Below are 23,035 nucleotides of genomic sequence, written 5' to 3'. Positions count from 1 at the left end.
TTTTGGAAATAATAGTGATGCATGACGAAATATGGACTCATCTCTATGAGCCAGAATTAAAACGTCAGAGAGTGGAGTGGAAACACCTAGAATCACCAGTGGAGAAAAAACTCTAGTCTGCAGGAAAGGTTATGGGGAAAACCATCAACAGAGACTATTAGTATGCATTGTTGACTAACGAACTTAAACCAGCAATTTGCAATAAAGCTTGAGGTCTTTTGTCACGGGAAGTTCTCCTGTTACACAGTAACACCCATCCTCCCATGGCTCACCTCACCCTTGACACAATCCAGAAATTGTGTTTCGAACCACTGGAACATCCGTCTTACAATCAAGATCATTCTGTCTTAGACTTCCATTCGTTTGGGCCGCTCAAAAACGCATAGTGAGATCACCGGTTTTCCTCAGACAAAGATGAGCAGCAAACCATTGGCTTCACAACCAACTGCAAACCTTTTCGGCAGACATACACAAGCTTGTTGACTGCTGGGCAAAGTGCGTTTCAAAGAAGGAAGACTATATTGAAAAAATAATGTGTAAATCAAACTGTATTTTTTAAGTAAATGTAGTGTATCATCAAAGCTCCGAATAATTTTTGACTTGCCATCATAAAACTGTACCCTCGTCATTTATGCTTCAACATGGACTCCAGTGAGCAACGATGTTGGTCTAACCATGTACTGATTCGTGCTTGAACATTAAACAGGACCATTCAGACAGAACTGGCAGTCGTGCTGAAATCATTTATGAAACAGTTAAGTCACCTGCTGGAAAATTTTTGTTGGTTACATGACAGAAATGTTAGCTTTGCTACAACGGTGTGTATGTGTGTGTGTGTGTGTGTGTGTGTGTGTGTGTGTTTGTGTGTGTTTATGAAATAGACAACTATGAAATTAACGGTGTTTTTTTAAATTAGTAGCTTGACATTCAGTTACTGTGAAACTCGCAAACAGTGAACTATGTACTTCCTGTAGCGTATTGATTATATTCGGTAAAAAATATGTCAGAGCTGCAACAGAGACAGCTGCAGGTGAGTTAGAGTGTTATGCATTGCAAAGCAAAACTCGGCCCGGTGGCGCTGTGAAGCAGAGTCAGCTGGGCGCGGTATAGCAATGGTCGACTTTGCAGTACGCTAGCGGACAGATGGAAGCCTTTCCTCACTTGCAGACATGGAAGAGTTTAGAGTACGTGTCTTAAGTGTATTAGTACACAGACATTCCCATTCGTACACTAAATGATTCTCGTCTCAGTATCACAGCCTAAACCACTAGCTTGTGACACACAGAGTGACATCCCAGAGTGCAGTATGGGCGCCGGTTTTCGACCACGAGACAGGGCAGCCTGCCATGAGTCACAAAGGAGCTGCTCACTCGGTGAGGAAGTTCACAGCCACCATCAGCTGCGCCACCACACTGTCTCACGGTCGTAGCCAGGGATGTGACTGACAGCAGCATTTGAGTGATGCTGTGCTCGGCCTCACACTCTACACTTTCAGCAATGGTGGATACCTATTTCTTTACACAAGAGGCAACTGGAGGCCTCCACCAAGCTGTTCCTGATGTACTACGGCCGAGAGCCAGAAAAAAAATTAATGAAACAAATCTACTGTCGTACTGATGTCTCATTTCACTATCCACGGCAGACAATCTTATGGGTCATTAAAGACTGGTGTCAGAACATTGATATCACCTTGTCAGATGTATCAACCTGCAACCTTTGGTACATTGATTAAAAAAATTATTTGATTCTGGTCATAGAGAAGTAGTTTGATGGTCATGTATTTTGTAAAGTAGATATTATTGCAAGTAGAGTTTAATCGCTCATTTTTCCCTTAAGGCACCAAGGATGTGCAGGCCTTTGTGGGAAACTTTCAAAATGTGGATCAGATGGAAGCTTGGTCTGATAAGGAATTACTGACTGTTGCAAAACTGATACTGATAGGTTAAAAAGACTTATGTAGGGTATACAGAAGTACCTAATGGAGCCAATACATTCGAAGGATTTAAAGAAGGGTCAATTCAAAGACACGAAATAGTGCCAGACGCTATAGGGAACAATTAGGGCTGACAACAAAGAAGAATATGGAAACAGTGGAACAATTTGTATATGGGTTAAGGAAAATTAAAGGCTTTACCTATGAATGGGGACAGGATGCTGGCCGGAGTGGCCGAGCGGTTCTAGGCGCTACAGTCTGGAACTGCGAGACCGCTACGGTCGCAGGTTCGAATCCTGCCTAGGACTTGGATGTGTGTGATGTCCTTAGGTTAGTTAGGTTTAAGTAGTTCTAAGTTCTAGGGGACTCATGACCTCAGCAGTTAAGTCCCATAGTGCTCAGAGCCATTTTTTTGGGGACAGGATGCTGCAGTTTATGAAATTATTTTCGAAGAAACTGAGCAGAGGGCGCTCGACGCTTTTTTAAAAAGGTTGCATGCAGTAATATCACGGCATGTGTGGTCAGGGGTCCGATAGATTCATGCACAGCAGTTCAGTTAGCTATAGAATGTGATGAGATCGATTTGTTAACTGGAATGTTTGGTAAACAGACAGTGTTTGCAGCTAATATAACATGTTTCAGGTGTGTGCAAATGGGGCACATAAGGATGCAGTGTCCCCAGTCTCCAGATAATGTGAATAAAGTAAGACGAAATAATAGTTTTAGAAGTAGAGGACCAGGCTGGAATAGTTCCAGGCCCACCTACGGTCCATCCCAGTAAGATTAGATGCTACAAAATCGTATGAAGAGGTGGATTGTGAGATAATAGTAGGAAAGACAGGTTGCAGGATATTGTTGGACGCAGGGGTGCATGTGTCAGTCGCCAGTAGTGATCTGGTGAAATGTAAGTAAAGGACCCACCACAGTGTAGACTGAGTGGAATGGGGGGAAAGAAGTGACACTATTACAATCAGTAGACACAGACTTCTGCGTGAATACAGTTTCGTTTAAACAATATGTAGAGATTGCGCCCTGCATGAGTGAGGGTTACGACAGGATTCTGCGATTATATTTCTTATATTAGCATGACACCTGCTATATATATTTCGAAAGTAAAGCATCCAAAAATGGTCAAGAACGTCGCATGATGATGATGCTAGTAATGAAAAGTTACTCATAATGAGATTTACATTAGTCTTATTATCTAAATACTGCTTTAAAACATACAGTATTGATGGTAATTTTATTATGAAAATTAATATTGTTAACAACTTCAATCAATTCTAACATTTTAAGTATCTATTTCAATACTACATTGAGGGCTATTTTACCTAATTTCCGCTGAAAAACTTCATACTGATATTTTCAGTGTGGAGATTGTTAAAATGGAAGAGTTAGGTATAATTTAACATTCATAGTGAGATGTTGCATTACAAGTGTGTGAATCAGGGGTTGTGTTTTTTTTACTTGAAAATTGTGGTTAAATCTGTTGTTTCAACAAGACATTACTGAGAAAACAACCAACATTTGTCTTATTACTGATGTACATCATCCACCAGTAGTGTTGTATTAACAAAGACTGAAGCAAAAATGTGTGAATAAATAACTGTGTGCAGTGATGTAACAACATTAAATTAAGAAAAATTACAAAAATCAATGAGTTCAACTCTCAGTCACAATGAAAATTTATTATCATGTGTTAACAAAGAAAGACACTAAAAACAGCAAGCAGATCAACAATTTAAATAGCTGAAACTTACTGTAATACTTGAGACAGCAGCCTGTATTACAATGCAAGAACAAAAACAATAAAATGTAAATATTATTCATGTTTAATTAAATCTAAATGCAATTGTATTAAATTTACTTCCCAAAAAAGATATGCACAACCAGATTTCACGATATCTTTAGGCCACATGAAAAATTACTACTAAATGTGATGATCAAACATAATCTGATGAGAAAAATTATAACACCAAAAATTATTAATGTAGGCTATTGAAATTTCAGGAATGCATTTACCTAGGTAGCATATTTATTAATACTGCAATATCACAGGTTAATGTAAGTGTAACAAAATCCATTCCAAATGTGAAATGCTAGTACATTAATAACCGATGGTCTTTTCTCTCAATAGTTGCACATGGTAGTCTGGAGCCTGGTCTACACTCAATCATACATTCCCATGATCACCAATATCAGCAATCACGTACAGTGGAAACATTCCTGTCAAGTCTTTCAGCAATATCACAGAAGGAACATCCAACATCCCACAGTCCTGTTTCATGACCTTGTTCAAACTCAGTGAGGTGTTGGTAACGGTGTATTTGTCGCCTTAAAAGCATTCTTGACTAACATCAGCTCACCACATCCTACCTTAAAGATAAGTAACACTCAAGACCATTACAGCACGTATTTAAAACAAATCTGATTCGGATCGTTGTAGTGGCGCTACTAACGCCACCCTTGTGACTTGCGCGAAAAATGAATACACGTCATCTTTCAGATGTAGAAACATGCCTACCAACTTTCGTTTATGTCGCGCAACTCCTTCTTGATGCTGCGATTTTTTTCAGTTAGTGGATACTTCTAGAATGTACTCGAACCGAATATAAAAATTAAAATTGTACAGACCGTGCATGCAACAGTTTAGTATCATACCCACTACACCATGGTGCTACTCAGCTTCTTCTGTGACAATATACACTGAAGTCATCTAAAACGGGGCAATATAGTGATTGTCTTCTACATGTCATGTAAGCAGAAAATACATATAATAAATTTCGTGGTCGCCCAGAAGACCATTCAAAGAACTAGAACCATATAATACATAACAGAGCCCCATAAGTAACAGATGGTAATCATGCCCACTGAGATCATAACATAAACTAATCACAGCCAAACAACTCATGAAACCAATACAAACTTACATACTCATGGGTTACGCCTGTCACTAATATGTGTTCACATAAAGTGAGGTAATCAGACTTCCACATACAGAAATTATTAAAAAGAGACAGTACAAAGAGTCTGCAAGTGCAGATGTCAGTTCGTACACGATATATCCCCTTTATGTAAAGATTCTGACTTACCAATACTGCATACACGCCCATCGAGAACACCATACCAGCCCAACACCAAAATTAAAATGTCATGTCAAGGTCAGTGTGCTGGACCGAGTGCATGATGGCTGCCATCTCATGGGAAAGTTGTAATCTAGTATCACTGCTACCATCTTTGTGAAAAAACATCATCATCAACACATTAAAACCACCCATGAACAAGGTATGCCCTATTATTATGTATAGCAATAACTGCAGTAAACTGACTGCAATATTAACAGATGCGATAAAAAGTAAGTGGATATACCTCCTACAAAGCCAATAATAAGATCTGACAGCACCACATAACACAACTAGAAAGGGCAGACACCACCACGAACAATCACTAATAAGGTCAGATAGCGCCATGTATCAACATAGCCAAACAAGTGTCACTGAGTTGTACCTGCTCTTTGAGCTTTCAGAAAACTAATACCCATATAGATCACTGCTTCAATAACAATATCAATAAAATGAAATTAATAACCACACATTAGGAATTAATGTATAAATGAGAACATACTAAGCAAGGCAAACCTTTAACAAGGAACCCCATAACCAACACAAGCATAACATAGGAGTTAACCAACTGTGCTGAGGTGAACAAGTCCACAACCTATACAGCATGAAACGCCAGTGGCTTTCTGTTGTCCATATAATTACACATCAGCATGGATGAGGGCCTCAGCACAAGCTCTGGGGAAAGAAAGCATGGTGGAAGCAAATGAAAAATGTAATATAAATCTAAATGCTAAATAATGAGATCCTTTACCTTTTATGGAAAATATAGATTTACCTACTAGAATACAGCACCTCCAAAATATTATATACTGTTTCTAAGCATCCCCCAAAGCCTTAACGCAGTTTGTTTACAAACAGCCCTCTCCAGATACTTGATTTTACATTTCATGTTTTCAATTTCTTCCAAGATGTTAGTGTCAGGTCTATAGGTCTCTTGTGCTAGATATCTAAATCTTCACTAACATCCTGTAAGTTTTCGTTACAGAGTGCTAGATGGAAGGAAACAAATGATGGGATTATTTACTGCACCATGCTCCTTATCTCTGTTATGGAAGCATTACTCATTTGGGCTGCAAATCTGCAGGCACACTGTGGTCTCTTAATCTCATAAACACCTTTATTACCATATGATGACCCTGTCGTTCTCCATGGTGTATAAACTGTTCTCCATCTTTCTTGGGGGTTAAATATGCAGGTATGACATTTAAGGCTCCCAGCCAACTATCCACCATATCTCAGACTAGTCCATAACAAGATACTCTGCAATATCTTTCCCTCTCAGGATCAATATCCTGTCTATTGACGCTACTACCCTCTAATCCCATTCTCATACTCCCCGTGTCAATATTCTATTTGTTAACCATCTCCACAGTATAATCATTCACCTGGGCTACAAATCCAAGTAGGGTGGCTTATCTTATTGTGATAATTCAACGTTAAATTTAATATAAGGATGTTGGCCATTTAGCGCCTTACACATTTCATCTATCAAATCCTTATTATCATCAAAATCACAATTATATCGTTAGTATATCTTTGATGGCCCATTACCTTATCCTAAAACTGTGGCTGTTCATTAAAGAATTTTTTTGCCTCCAAATATTTTATTCTGTTCTCAATACTGGTTGAGATTTTACATGCCATGCATAGTACTCAGTCGACTTTCCCCTCTTTCCTGATGCAAACTGTAGCGCTCAGCTACTAGACGGTTCCTAATTAAACGTGCAACATGACAGTGTGTAATGTAACTATGTCAGTTTATGAAAATCCCTCAAAAAACACGAAGCACGAATTGCAAGTGTTTTCCCATACGTGGAGCATCCTCCCCTTCAGCATGACACTGCCAGACCACACACGATGGCTGTATCACCTGGAACAATCTGACACCTTGGGACCACTATCATCAATCATCCTCCACACAGTCCTGACTTGGCCCCATCCGATTTTCATCTGTTTCCAAAACTAAAAACACGACTTCGAGGCACCAATTTCTCAGCAATGAATCGCTGCAAGCAGAAGTGTATTCGTTACTCTGTCATCAAAGTATAACATTTCACTGTGATGCCATCAACAAACTGGTCTCTCGTGGGAGAAAAGTGTTCATCACTAGGGTGAATATGTTGAGGAATGAAAATGTAGACATGAAGGATAAAGATGTAGAATGTTAACAAAGTGTGTTTTATTTAAAAAGCTTTAAGCGTTTTCACATAATTCTGTGACAATATTTTTCAGCACATCATTTTGTAATACTCGAGATTACTCCAAGTCTGGAGATTATTATCTGTATGTCAAAAGCTTCTTGAGTTCACATGTTGGAATATGTACTTTCTACAACAAAGGTCACTACTACCGCTCCTTTTGGAATGTTCAGTGCCTGCAGATGCACAGTAACTTACTTCTGATTTTTAACTACACACATCAAAAAAAGTTTTGCATCACCTCGGTTCTGAGAGTTCCGGAACAAGTACAGGAAATTGGAAGAGAGAGCAACAGAAACATAATTTCCGCCGTTTTTATTGCTCATGAAAACCACACGTTGCATGTTGTACCACTATACAGTGGGACCTTCAGAAGCGGTAATTCCAATAACTAGTAGTATATCCTCTTGCACTGATGCATGTCTGTATTCGTCATGGTCTACTATCCACATGTTCATCAATGCACTGTTGGTCGACATTGTGCCACTCCTCAATGGCGATTCGGCGTGGATCCCTCAGAGTGGTTGGTAGGTCATGTCGTCCATAAACATCCATTTTTCAATCTATCCCAGACATGTTCGGCAGGGTTCATATCTGGAGAATGTGCTGACCACTCTGATCGAGCGATGACGTTATCCTGAAGGAAGTCATTCACAAGATGTGCATGATGGGGGGCGCGAATTGTCGTCCATGAAGACGAAATCCTCGCCAATATATTGCCAATACGGTTGCACTATCAGTCGGAGGGTGGCATTCATGTATCGTACAGCCATAATGCCACCAGTGGCATACATTGGCCCCACATATTGATACTCCAAAACATCAGGGAACCTGCACCTTGCTGCACTCGCTTGCCAGTGAGTCTAAGGCGTTCAACGAGACTGGGATGTCTCCAAACACGTTTCCAGCGATTATCAGGTTGAAGGCATATGAGACACTCATTGGTGAAGAGAATGTGATCCCAATCCTGAGCGGTCCATTTGGCATGTTGTTGGGCCCATCTGTAATGCACTGCATGGTGTTGCGGTTGCAAAGATGGACATCACCATGGGTATCGGGAATGAAGTTGCACATCACGCAGCCTATTATGCACAGTTTGAATCGTAACACGACGTCCTGTGGCTGCACGAAAGGCATTCAACATGGCGTTGTTTTCACGGTGCCTCCAAGCCATAATCCGTAGGTAATTGTCATCCACTGCAGTAGTAGCCCTTGGGTGGCCTGAGTGAGGCATGTCATCGACAGTTCCTGTCTCTGTGTCTCCTACATGTCCAAACAACATCGCTTTGGTTCACTCCGAGACGTCTGGATGCTTCCCTTGTTGAGAGCCCTCTGGCACAAAGTAACAATGCGGATGCAATCGAACTGCAGTATTGAATGTCTAGGCATGGTTGAACTACAGACAACTTCCTAGTGGAATGACTGGAAATGATCAGCTGTCAGGTCCCCTCCGTCTAATAGGCACTGCTCACGCATGGTTGTTTACGTCTTTGTGCAGGTTTAAGCCCGCCACACACGTTCTGGCAAACCTGCACTGGAAAGGTATACCTGTGCAGGCTGGAGCACACACACGCTGCGGTAAACCGGAAGATTTTAGCTGAGTCAGTCGAGAAATGGCGAGCAGACAAGACGACACAATTACGTTAGTCGGTTTGTTAGTGGCCACGACGTGTAAAAGGAAGTAAAAACGAAAAACGTGGTGTAAAGAGTTGTTTACAAAGAGAAATGAATACACTCATACGAAATTAGTAAAAGAGTTATGTTCAGAGCCTTCAGATTATCGTAATTATTTGCGGATGACTGAAGACGTCTAACAAAAACTATTGTCGCTTGTGACTCCTTTAATACAAAGGAAAATACAGTTATGAGAACTTCTATTTCTGCCCATGAAAGACTGACAGCTACTCTAAGATTTCTTGCAATTGGTCGATCATATGAATGTCTCAAATATTCTACTATAATACCACCCCAAGCTCTTGGCAAAATAATTCGAGAGACATGTGATGCCATTTACAATGTGCTGAAAGGAGTGTATCTTCAGGTATGTATAATAAATACACATTTTTTAAATTCTTTTATTCTTAGTAACACTCTACAATCCAAAGACAAAATTTCAACTGAAGCATAATAATGAATAATACATTAAATTCGAAAATAATTTAAAATTTGGTATTACTCGTCAATTAAAACCATAGAATAATTAAAAATGCCCAAACATCAAATATTACTATAGGTAGCTAAGTAAGTAGCTGCTGAGTGTGGAAGTGGAAGCTCTTGATTGGTTACGAATTCTGCAGGCGCTGTTTGTTGCGTAAACTGATGATATGAAGTAGCTGCAGTAGGACTTGGTGAGCTCGTACTTGGACTGGTTAGATGGTTCAAATGGCTCTGAGCACTATGGGACTTAACATCTATGGTCATCAGTCCCCTAGAACTTAGAACTACTTAAACCAAACTAACCTAAGGACATCACACACATCCATGCCCGAGGCAGGATTCGAACTTGCGACCGTAGCAGTCGCGCGGCTCCGGACTGTGTGCCTGGAACTGCTAGACCACTGCGGCCGGCGACTTGTTAGATATTCGGAGCTGTATGAACTCGTTGGCACGTTAAGCATTCCCATTTCAGCTTCATATAGGAGATCATCGATTATTTTTTCAACAATCAGACGCTGGCGTTTTTCCAGTGTCCTCATTCTCATTGCAATAGATTTTCCCAGTAGATCATACCTGTCATCTTGGGGCGAAGGCTTTTTAAAATGATCTCTCACTGATAGCAGAACGTCATTGGTCAGTTCCACACTTTTCCTCTTTTTTTGCAAAATTTGGTCGTGATATCGGGAGTTCTTTGGAATTTGGAAGACTCTCGTTTGTCTCTGAGGGTTCTTCAGTGATGGGTGTCTGTGGAGCAACATCATCGAATCCATCCTGAAAGAAGAATATTATTAGACCCTAAAAGTCATTTACTCTGATTTTATTTTTTATATCAGGAATATAATTTAAAATAAGACAAAACTATAAGATGAAAGGAACACAAACCTTCTTTAAAAACTATTAAACCGATAGTTTCACTGTAGTATTTTAAAATTCTGTTTCTTATTTTCTTTATAACCAAACTTTTTAAACAAGCATTGATTTTGTGTTACTTTAAATGTTATTTTCATTTTGCTTGTAACAGTAAATTTATAAAGCCTGTTGCAATCAACACCGCTATAAATCCACATTGTAAAAAATATTATTCTGTTGTTTCAGTTTCCTAACTCGGCTGAGAAATGGAAAGTTATTGCTAAAACATTTGAAGATAGATGGAACTTCCCACATTATCTTGGTGCCATGGATGGTAAACATATAGACATAGTTCCCCCAGCGAATTCCGGACCTTTTTACTTCAACTACAGAGGCAGACACAGTATGATAGTTCTTGCAATAGTGGATGCTAAGAATCGGTTCCTTCTCGTGAATTTTGGAACTAATAGATGTGTTTCTGATGGAGGCGTTCTTCAGAATACTAAATTTTATGAAAAGTTAGAGAGTAATGAGCTCAAACTTCCAGGGCCATGCAATGTTACAGAAAATTTAGAAAATGTTCCTTATGTTTTTGTAGCTGATGACGCCTTTCCTCTTACACTTAATATTATGAAGCCTTTTCGACAAGCACAACTAGATTCAGCTAGTAAAGAAATTTGCAACTACCACATTTCAAGAGCAAGACACGTTGTCGAAAATTGTTTTGGAATACTTGCATCCAGATTTCGTATATTCCATACTCAAATCAATGTGGAACCAGAGAACATAATGAAAGTGGTGACGGCAACTTGCGCATTGCATAATTGTTTTGATGGAACAACATCCAGGCTTTTACGCTCATCCAAACAGTACCTATCAGGAGACGTACGATGAACTACTGCCATTACAGGTTTGGATACCTCGGAAACAAATATGATCGCACTGATACGTCAGAACCACGGAAATATAACGTTTGCTGCTAAACAGCTTAGAAATGGGTTCACTTCATACTTCATGAATGAAGGCAAAGTTCCATGGCAAGACACTAGGGTTCATCTAATCGAAAAATAGACTAAAAACAGAAGTTTGGCCGCAGCATGTTATTAATTCATACAGTAAAAACATTTTCCATTAATATTAATAAAAATGTGAACTCTAAATGTAACCTTCCCATTTGTATATACAAAATGTAGTTTAATTAAATAAAGTGTATGAGTATTATAAATAATGTGAGTACTTACTTCATCGATCTCATATCCATCCTCGTTATCCAAGTTTGACACAGACGCACAAGGAGTATCTTGATCGCCAAGAAAATCGAACAAATCTAAGTACCACAATTTTGATGTGTAGATATTGTCTGTTAAAGCTCCAGATTTCATTGACATATAACGTTTCTTCTTTTCTTTACATACATTACTTCTTAAATTATTTATTTTTTCACTGCAGATTGCTTTGTAGCGTCGGGTTCTAACTCCTTCAATTTAATAACAAGTCGTTCATAGGCTGCACCTCTCTTTTCACGGTCGTGGTACTCTTTACTTTTCACCTGCCACAGACAAGGCTCCAACCGATACATTTCGATAAACTCTTTTATCACTTGGTTCCGTTTCCGATTTGACATGTTGAGTAGAAGAGTTGAGCAGCACAGCGCATGTAGCCACTGGTTAACACTGTTGTGCACGTAAATACAAAGACAACAGGGGCTCTCTACTCAAGGAGCTAGCCCCAGATAACCATACACCTGTACAGTCGTGCCGGAGTGACACACACACACACGCTCAGGTCTACACGCCTGCGCAGGTAGAAAGAATTGAATTTTGATTCTTCTCCGGTCGCCTGCACAGGTCGCTATGCCTGTACAGTTTGGTCTGAACTGACTGGCACACATGCTCCGGTTTAACTGTACAGGTTTACCTGACAGGTGCACCGGAACGTGTGTGGCGGGCCTTAGTGACATCAAAGTCAAAGGGACTGTGTGATATAATATCAACGTCAAAAGGACTGTGTGATATAATATCAACAGGCAACGTCTATCTTCAGAAGTTCTGGGATGATGAAAAACTTTTTTTTGATGTGTGTATATTTGATTAAAAAAATATTCCTAGTTTGAGGATATCGACGAGTTACCCAGCCAGCTGACATTCCAGACTAAAAATGGTGTTAATTACAGGTCTTGAAGCGGTTACTGTTTATGTATCTTGAATATATTCTGTAGGTAGGTAGCACTGATCGACTGCTTTGTTACAGTCACATGTTTTTCTGATTTGCTCCCTGCCTCTGTCAATATGCATCTTTACCCACAATGAACGACTCTACTTTGTGTTTATACTCAACTTGAGACATTGCAGCAGTCGTTATATCCCTATCTGCCCAATTACAGAGGGGCTCCATTCTCACCTAACCTTTTCTTAATAATTTTAACCATCTGTTGGTTATCTTTAGTATGATGATAAGAGAAGATATTGTAGACTAACGTATTGTGGACCAATCTTGGGTAAAGCACGTATGTGTGACAGAGAGCCTTAAATGTTATACCTCCATATTTTATTCCCAAGAACAATGGACAACACTTCATACATGAAGACTGATCAGTTTAACCTATGGTGATAAAGGTGTTTATTAGATTAAGTATGTAGTGTGTGACTGCAAATATGTAGGTCAAACGAGAATAAGCTTCCATATCAAACATAAACAGCACAGTGTAGTGAATAATCCTGTCAGCCCTTTCTCTGTACTTATCATTTAATAACCATTGCTTACAGGATTTTAGGGAAGAAAACATATATATACAGCCTACAGGTCTGATGCTTAACATCTTGAAATAAAATGAAACCGTAAAATGCAAAGATAATATCCAGGAAGAACCTTTAATGAGCAATCTAAATTAAGGCATTATGGCATGTTTAATAATTGTATACACTGTTTTCAAAGGATTGCATACTGATAGAAGAACCCATACACTTTATAAAGCATAAGAGGTGGCATTTAGATTCACATTGTCATATTTTTACACTTGCTTCTGCCACCTGTCACCTCCCTGGTGCTCACACTAGTTCTCTCTTCCACAACAGGGTGTGATAATATGCACGAAAGCAAAACACTGAGGTTTTGTACTATGTATACAATACATAGTTACAGTGCTTTACCCATAGTGTTTGATCTTACCCATGAGATGGCACCCACAGTTCAATCACTTGCATTGAATTTACACAGCCCACCATATTGCAATTTAACATTGGTGTGCAGCTGGTATGGTGTTCTGGATGGACCTCTATGCAGCACTTCTTCTAATGTCAGTACGTCAATGTCTGGTTACCTCATTTTATGTGGGCACATGTTTTTGACGTCCTTAACTTGCAACTACAGTAACTTTGTACTGGATGGGGGAGGCCCTATTTTAGTCAAAATTTTAATTTTTTAAAGTTTCGTTCTTTATACAGGCAAACTGTGTTAGACTGCTGAGCCATGCTTCGACAGAGATTGCTGGTCTGGTATCAGTTACCACTGGATATGGTCACCAGCCCACAGTTTGTCCATGTGGATATCATTCTCACAGCGAGAATGCTGACAAGACGATGCTCAGGTGAAGCGTTGCTCACAGGGGAACTCTTCTAGAAAACCTCCATTCTTCTCTTGGGCAATATGCCCCTCAGTCTGTTAGCGGCCTCCGAAGCACCACTTGTATCCGTTAGAGCTAGATTTCAGAAATAAAAATCCGACAGTTGTTTCGAACCACACTCCATTGGTCTCTTTTGAACAATTGTGTCTATTTTCATGCACTCCCAGATGCTCGCATTGTACAATCGCCTTGCCCTCCCCAATTCCTTAGGCTGGTGTCAGCTGCAGGATTCGAACACCATCCATTTCTACATACGAGTGTTTTGTTTTGCAGATGGACGTTACGTCTTTACATCTATGTTAGGAAACTATCTGCAGGTCGTTAGTGCATAGCAACGCTATACTGTCCTAGACACGTGATTAACTCTGCCAGACTACGCTTACATCGTTTCCTCAACCTTTCCTGTCCACATATGCTGCGCTATATGAAAACTCGCATGGGCTGACACCCCCTAACGTTCTGGCCACAGGCAGCCCCTTTTCAACACATACATCTCCTCTAGGCTGCACTACCATCACATACAGTAATATTAACGTAGAACTGACACATAACATTTGAAAAATAATTTAAAAAATAAAATAAGGGGACTGAACTCATGAGTCAAGTGAATAACTTCTGTCTTAAGAACTAGAGGTTTGCCGATGAACTACTCGTATTTCTAAACATATTGTTCCTACACTATTCTACATCACCCATATTTGGATCTGTGTGCCTCGACAATCCTAAAGTCAATGCATACCCATGTGGATGGTCACAGCCATCTTTCTTTTCTTTTTATTTTTTTCCTTATATATATACGTTTTCCTTAATTAAATGTGTATATGTCTATTACTATCTATAACTGAGGAAATGCTTCATGTGACCTGTGGACATAATTTTGATACTCAGAGTGTCAATTTTATCTTGTAGACTGGAAGTTAAGCAGTTACCTTTTGGATATCTGATGTGCTATCACATTAACTTTAGGCCAGATATTTTGGTCACTTACAATTGTTTACAGACCGCATTCAATTGTCTACAATCTCTCTCTACCTGAAAAGGGGGGGCACCTGAGTACGACATGATAGGTGTAACGTTCCTTTCCACATTCACAGATTCAAATGTTACTGCATCCCACACAGTGCAGATGTTTGGGATATGGACCATGACCTGTTAACAAGTTCACCATACCTCAAGAAGAGGAAATGTCATGCAATTTGAACTTGTTCCTGATGCTTGGGAATATGTCGTAAATGTGCCTTGTAGTGCTCCTAGTGTGCCAATCAGACTTCTATATGTCTAACTTCCAGGCTCATAAAAGTCTTATCAGTAATGCACATTCCTGTGATCTTGTACACATGATCATATTGCTCACACCCCAACCAATGCAGCATTGCCCTGTAACATACCACGAAATCCATCGGATATATTGCAAGGATCACCAGTAAACCTTCCACTGGTGTACTGCGAAAGGCACCAGTGAGCCTCAGAAGTAAGCTCCACTGAATTCCTTGCAGTATTGTTTTGTTGCTATCTAGTTTAAGCCGATGAACCCAGACGCTGGCAGTGAAGCCAACAATGGCGTTCAAGTTATCTTCGTGATATGACCATACCACATTGAATGGTAATTTGTAGTCAATAATATCACACAGGTAATCCATACTTTTCGCCGCTTTCTGAGTAACAGATTTTAAGTATTGTACAGTTCCTTTTCTTGTCTTGAAGAATGAATAAATATCTACAAACAGTGCCGTGTTTTACAGGTATTCCGTCACGTCTCAGAGGAGGATTCATGTAAAGACAAAATCTTCCCTTTGGAAGAATGTATGACTTTTTATGAACAGCTATAGTCAGTTTGTTGCTATTGCACCAATGCTGCATCTGAGCGAGCACATCATTCGCCTTTTACTCAAGTCTCCACCCTGAAGTCTGCAAATGCAACTACTAGGATGTCATCATGTGACAAAATCTTCAATAGCATTTGCATCAGATGTAACAAGGTTCAATACTAAGATTGCGCAACAGTGGACCACTTATGGTGCCTTGAGGATAGCCCTTGGTAATCTCTTTAATTACCTAACTCTGAAGCCCTAGTATTCGATTTAGAAGAGCAACATTCCGACAAATGAGAAGACAGCTACTACAGAGACCATTTATCCATTTTAAGGCAAAATCCGAATGAAGATCTTGAAGATTTTGTTGGCTGAATACGAGCTGTCATATGGCACATGTGTGTCCAGATGGGAAGCCACATGTCATGACATGTTAATTGAGGCAGCGGGAGCCAGAACAACTGACGTCTTCATATGCAGAATAAATCTGCAGATATGTAGTGAAGTAAATGTGGCCTCACCTACTCGACTACCTGAGGCATTAAGACTGACACCGTTATGCAAGCAGGCTGCAAGGTTCAGTTCTGCTCTGTCGCAAAGCAATAAGTTGCACCACATCTTTGCAAATGACACGAATTGCATACACTGTGGGAAGCCAATGACACTGGTGAGTGCTGTCACACATTGTGGTAGGACATGCACGTAATGCCTACCCACAAGATCACAGACAGAATCCTCAATAGCGAAATTCTCCATGTGATAATAGACAAAATGTGATTACACAGTGGGGAAATGACCAGGGGCTAGGTTCCACCATCTATCCTCCCTGTTACATAAGTAATGTATCCAGCCTAAGACAAAAGTGTAAATGGGGGGGGGGGGGCTAATACAATTGTGGAAGGCGGTATCAGAGGAAGGACTGTCAAAGTGCCTGCAGATACAGGAGCTCAGATGAGTGCATTATTTGTTTCTCTTAATGACAAGAATGTGCTTAAACTATTGTGTTGTAATAGTAGTGAATTAAGAGAAGAAGTAATAGTGCCTGCCAGAACGTGTTTTATAAACTTGCAGATAGCTGGTACGAATTATGGTCTTGATAGGCAAGTGGTAAGAAGACGCAGAAGGGATTTCGGTGTCATTCTAGGGAATGATTCCGAACACAGATACTGGGTAGTGGTAGATTACAGGACGAATATTGTTCGATTCTATGCGTTGAAATGCAAGCAGTAAACAAGGTAACCGCCATTGCTACTTACCCTTAACCCCACATCGACTTAATACTGAACAGACTGGAGAACTGTAGGTTCACTACCTTTTATATGTATTCTAATTACCATCAAATTCCGATCGCACCATAAAAAGACGCACTTGCGGTTCTATGAATGTTGTATGAGTTTTTACACTCTTTCAGCCTTAGAAATGCGCCTGCCACTTTCCAAAGATTCGCCGAATTCTTGTTAAGATGATTGAAGCCTACAATTTCTTTAGTGTATTTGGATGATATTTTCGAGGACTACTTAGGAACACTTGATGAGACTGAGGTACATTTTATCACGGTTACAGTATACACATTTGAATTTAAAGTGTTTTTCTGCAGAGTTACAGGTTAAGTACCTGAGATATAATATCAGTTCAGATGAGGTTAAGCCAGATCCGCAAGTTTTCCTGGCCTCACTAATTATCATCATTTTGTGAATCATTATGCTATGACAGCAAAACGATTAAGTAAGTTGCTACAGAAAGGTGCAATGCTCGAGTGGACACAAGGATTTGAATTGGCCATGAGGAAACTTAAATATGTTTTGACAAGTTCACACTTATTAATATATACAGGCTATGAAAAGCCTTTTATCCTTTGAACAGATGCCTCAAATATGCTATCAGGGCTGTTCTTTATCAGGAATATAATGATATAATGGTGAGGGCTAAGCTTTTAGACAGCTGAACAAAGCATGACCAATGACAGTACTACTGACAAAGAACTGGTAGCACTTATATTCTGGGTGAACTCTCAGATGTTGTTTGTATGGGAGAAAATTCACTGTGTTCCCTGATTATACTGCTCTTTTGTACATGCTCAGTTTAAAGGACCCCAGTAGTCATTTAAGTCATCGGGCATTAAAACTATCAAAATAGGATTATGAAGTATGCCACAAATCATGCTGTTCACACCTCAGTGCTGTTGAATTAAGCCATAAGGTCAAAATGATTCAGATTGTCAATGTCTTAATAGAAGAACTGAGAGATGCAGAATGTCACCAGTCGAATTCTCTTCCAGATTTGGTCACAGTTGATGGTATTCTATGCCACATAACTCCCCCAGGGCAACAAAGTCTTAATTCCACGAAGAGTTACAAGCATGTATAATAGCTCAGTGTCACGACAGTTTGCAGGCATGTCCCACCACTCCATCTACAGGCCACAAGTGGCCCATTGGGACCATCCGACCGCCGTGTCATCCTCAGAGGAGGATGCAGATAGGAGGGGCTTGGGATCAGCACACCACTCTCCCGGCCATTATGATGGTATTCTTGACTGAAGCAGGCATGTCATAATAGACAAAAACCTATGAATGCCAGAATGGACACACAGTATTGATGGAAAGATAGACAGACTGATTTTCAGAAGTACATACGAAACTACTTGCCTTGTGGTCAGATGTCCATCCCACCATGAACTTAAATTGCCTTGCAGACACCTCCATATGCTATAAACCCATTTCAAAATGTTGCATTAGATATTGTCAGATATAAATAAATGGAAATGTCGTGTGGCTAGGGCCTCCCGTCGGGTAGACCGTTCGCCTGGTGCAGGTCTTTCGATTTGACGCCACTTCGGCGACCTGCGCGTCGATGGGGATGAAATGATGATGATTAGGACAACACAACACCCAGTCCCCGAGCGGAGAAAATTTCCGACCCAGCCGGGAATCGAACCCGGGCCCTTAGGGTTGACAGTCTGTCACGCTGACCACTCAGCATTCCCACAGAGCACACAAAACAAATATATCGTATCTATCATTGATTTTTTTCTGTATATCTAATTCTAATAAAAGTTGCAGGTATGACTGCAGGAGCAGTTGCAAGTGCCTTTGTCTATAGATTATTTTTATCATTAGGAAGTTCTGACGCTATTTTGCCTAACCAGAGGACTAACTTCATGTCCAGTTTGTTTTTAGAAGTTTACAAATCGCTATGAGAAAATTGAGAATCACTCCTTTTCATCCAAAAGCTAATGACCACCTCAAATGTGTTTATCAAAGAACAGTTCAGATGTTGTCTATTTAAACCACTCAGTGACTGGAACCGGTAGGTCGTCTATGTAGCTTCTGCATAAAATAACTGATATACACAAATCATCTAGGCATACATCCTAAGAGGAAGTATATGGACAGCCTATGAGCTCCCCATTTGAACTTGGTAACTTTTGACGTGGTAAAGCAACGTAAATGTAAAACTACCCTGAAACAGTACAAATGAAGTAACAAAGGGGCTGTGCTTCCTCAGTATAAGCCTGGGGACTTAGTTTTGCTTCGTAACCCCATGATTAAGAAAGAAGACTAAGAAATTCATGCCTGAATATGAAAGCCCTTATTCCATCATACAAGTCACCACACCTGTTAATAAAGATATTCACTGTCTGACCATACAGTGGTAGTGCATTCTGACTGGTTACGGCCATTCCATGGTCAAACTCTGCCACCCTCTGCAGCGTCACTTAGTCCAGCTCAAAATAATTTATGATAAGGTACAAGTACCATCATGCAGAAATACAGGAAAAAATGACAAGTTCCTGTCAGCATGTCCTCCGTATGCCCTGAGAAATAAGCACACTTATTCCTTGAAGTCATGTTATTAAGGCATTGTTTGCATGAACCAATTTTATGTGGTATTTTATTCTGTGCGAAAGTAATTTCACCATGGGAACAAATGTATTTTATTGATGCTTTTGTGAATAATAATTTTGTTGTTCAGTCAGTCATTTTGAGTTTTAGTGTAAACAAATTGTGCTAAACTGTAAAACCATCTCCAGTTGAGGCTAGTTTACTGTTTCCCTTCTGTGGAAAAATTTTGAAATTTCTGGTAAGTTCCTAAGGGACCAAACTGCTGAGGTCATCAGTCCCTAGGGTTACACACTACTTAATCTAACTTAAGCCAACCTATGCTAAAAACACACACACACACACACACACACACACACACACACACACAAAGGACTCTAACCTCCGACGAGGGGAGCCATGTGAACTGTGACTAGATGCCTCAGACTGCACGACTAACCCATGTGGCTTTTCCTTTCCTGGTTTTTCTATATAGAAAGCCACAAAAATTGCTTTCTCAAATAGCAGTGCACCTTGCTGTATCAATAGTTACTGCATATTAACAGCAAAGTAACGAGAGCAGTGATAAAGTGATGTAGATGTATAATGTGTGACCAGAAGTAACTGCTTGTACAGTGGACAAGATCTTCGAGAGATCAGTTGCTTTATAATTATAATGAAGCAGTAAAAGAGAATTTGAGGGACTATTATTCAACATCACAAGGTTAGTATGTTACTCAGTAAAGCTTTAGATGTTCCTTTAAGTGAGAAATGTAATGTGGTGACATATGAAATAACTGTTAGCTTTGCATTATGTGCACTAAAAATTTTACATCATGTGAAATGGCCTTTTTACTAAAACATTTACACTATTGTAATCGAAATTTAATCAATACTAGGTTAACGTGAGATGAGGGTTAAATGTTTGAGGTAGAAGAATGCTTTACTCCACCTGTTGATAAGCAATGTTACAGTGAAATAGATAATTAGAGACATCAAGTACCAAAGTTTCTTTCCAGTAGCTGCTATTAATGGACTACTAATGTAATGGTTTCTTTACAGCAATACATATTTTTCTTTGCCCACGTTTCTTTCAGAAAACTCCTACACAAAACAGTTATATTTTCACTGATCATCAGTTATCATGCTATTGCCTCTTTACTATCAGAATTCATTGTTTTCTTGTCCACGATGGACAAGTAAACTATTTCACTAAATCCATTAGAAAAGTGAGTTCCTTTATATAACTGAAGAACCAAATTTGTGACAACCAGAGAACCTCTATATGAAATATTTGGAGTTAACACTGATGACTACTTCATACATTGAGTAGCTTACAGACGTCATGTACTTGGCACACTGGTCTTACATCTGTAAACCACAGTTATTTGAAATTACCTGACTCTCGTAGTATACACTAGGGTAAAGTGATATGCTATAAAACAGTATAATCTGGAATGTGTGTTAACCTTTTTTAAACAATGAATAGCTCAGAATACAACACTTTACTAGTAGCCAAGCCAACACGTGCATAATGTGCAGCATACATCACTGTTTGGCCGAACCTTTGTACATCAAATGATATTTATTCTTTGTATGTAAAGGATAACACAGCAAAATTAAGTCATCTTCCTAATTTATGGTGGAATTTATCGTATCTTATGTGCATTGATCTTGTGAAACAAGCTATTTATGGTTATGAACTTTGCCATAAGTCACTGCTACATGTCAAGACCACACATCCAGCACGACAAAAATATAGGGTGTAACAGATAGTTTGGAAAAAAGCAAGCATAGAGAATTATAAAAGAAACGTTTGAGGACTGGAATGTTGCACAGGGAACCACTCACCAAAGACATGAATTATGTGCTAATGACCCCATGTAGTTACCAGACAATGGTACTTGAAAGGCACAGAGGGTGTTGAACGTAGTTTCCCAGCAATGATAACGCTGAATTATGTCCAGTTCTATATGATGTTAAGAGACAAACTATTTTCGAACAGCAGTAGCACATTCACTGTCATTTGGATGAATAAGAATTACTTATGGTTTTGCAAAGAAGGGTAGATGCATTGACTGACATAATTGCACAGTGATGGGCTAACTGCTCTCGTCACTACTGCAGTTACTCTGAAAGCATGCCACTCATAAATGTTCACTTGTGTTTCACTTAAAATTATTTAGAGTCCCTCCTTTTTACGTTTTGTGTTATTTTTCTGCATTTTGTTTACTGTATTTGATGTGTGATAGAAAAGAGGTCATGACAGTAACTCTCCCCTGAGACTAGCTAATACCAGTATGTTAGTTGGTTGTACTAGTATGTGGTACATTACATTCCTTTAAGCTTCAACACTGTTCCATTTAAAATACTCTCATCAGTCAGTGTGCTCCATTCTTGTACAATAATGATTTTATTCCTTATTTATGGGTAACCCAGTGATTATGATTCAATATCCTCTTGAGAAAAACTACTTATGTACATTACAGTGACATATGTTATCTCTCCATACAGTATTGATATCATGAACTAGACCACATGTACTATGGCCATGTAATATAACATCATTTCTTAGTTGTGGTTATGCTTCTACTGCATCTGCCATTATTGAAATGTGTGAGCATAATTAAATCGAGTTATTCTCACAAGACCTGGCGGTAGTGACCAGTATTACACAAGGTTAACGTGTGAGTGGACGTCATTTTGATGCCACCCCAGAATATGAGTCAATCCAGAGATGTACCATTTTGTTGTTAGACAATCCTATGGTGCTGGCACATGATAATGAAGATTATGCTAGCCTCCTCTAATCTGGCTATCTGCTAACCAATGCATGAGAAGTCATTAGTTCTGACCCACCACTGATAAGTCATGATACACAGTCATCCTGTAGTCATATCTCATTGCAGTTATTTTCTTAACCCTTCCCTGTTATTCCTGTCCCTACTACTGTGTCTGTGAATCTTTTCTTCTTCCTCTTCCTCTTCCTCTTCCTCCTCCTCCTCCTCCTCCTCCAAGGAGGGATTAATCTGAGCTTATCTGGACCATGCCACTCTCATAGTACCAGTTCTATCTCACTATTCCAGCCAATACTACAGAGGTATCACTCCTGCCTTGTTGCAATGCCTGTTTTATATTCTCCAAAGATTTACTGCATGATATGAGCCACCTCTCAAGTGGTAAGTTAAGCAAGGAGTTAGTGTTATTTTCTAGAGAAATGATTCAGCATATCAGTAGTCACTAATTAAGTGTTTGAGCAATGATGGGAATACTGCTAAGCTCTTCATCTTAGCTCCCATTAAGCCTACATATGACTTATTCCCATCATCTTGGCATGAATATGTTGCCAATGGGAATATCATCCCTCTGTTCATGTGTTTCACTGATTAGATTTTTGCCCTGTTCATTATAGATTCACCACTCCACAAATGAAATATCTGAAACCTTGATCATTCTTTTAAGATATTCTTATGTAAAGTTTCAGCAGCAGCAGCAGCAACAGCACAAAGGTGATTCTAGCATG

This window comes from Schistocerca americana, chromosome 11 (genome assembly GCF_021461395.2).
Source record: "Schistocerca americana isolate TAMUIC-IGC-003095 chromosome 11, iqSchAmer2.1, whole genome shotgun sequence".
Taxonomy (NCBI): domain Eukaryota; kingdom Metazoa; phylum Arthropoda; class Insecta; order Orthoptera; family Acrididae; genus Schistocerca; species Schistocerca americana.
Note: the sequence above shows the minus strand (reverse complement) of the source record.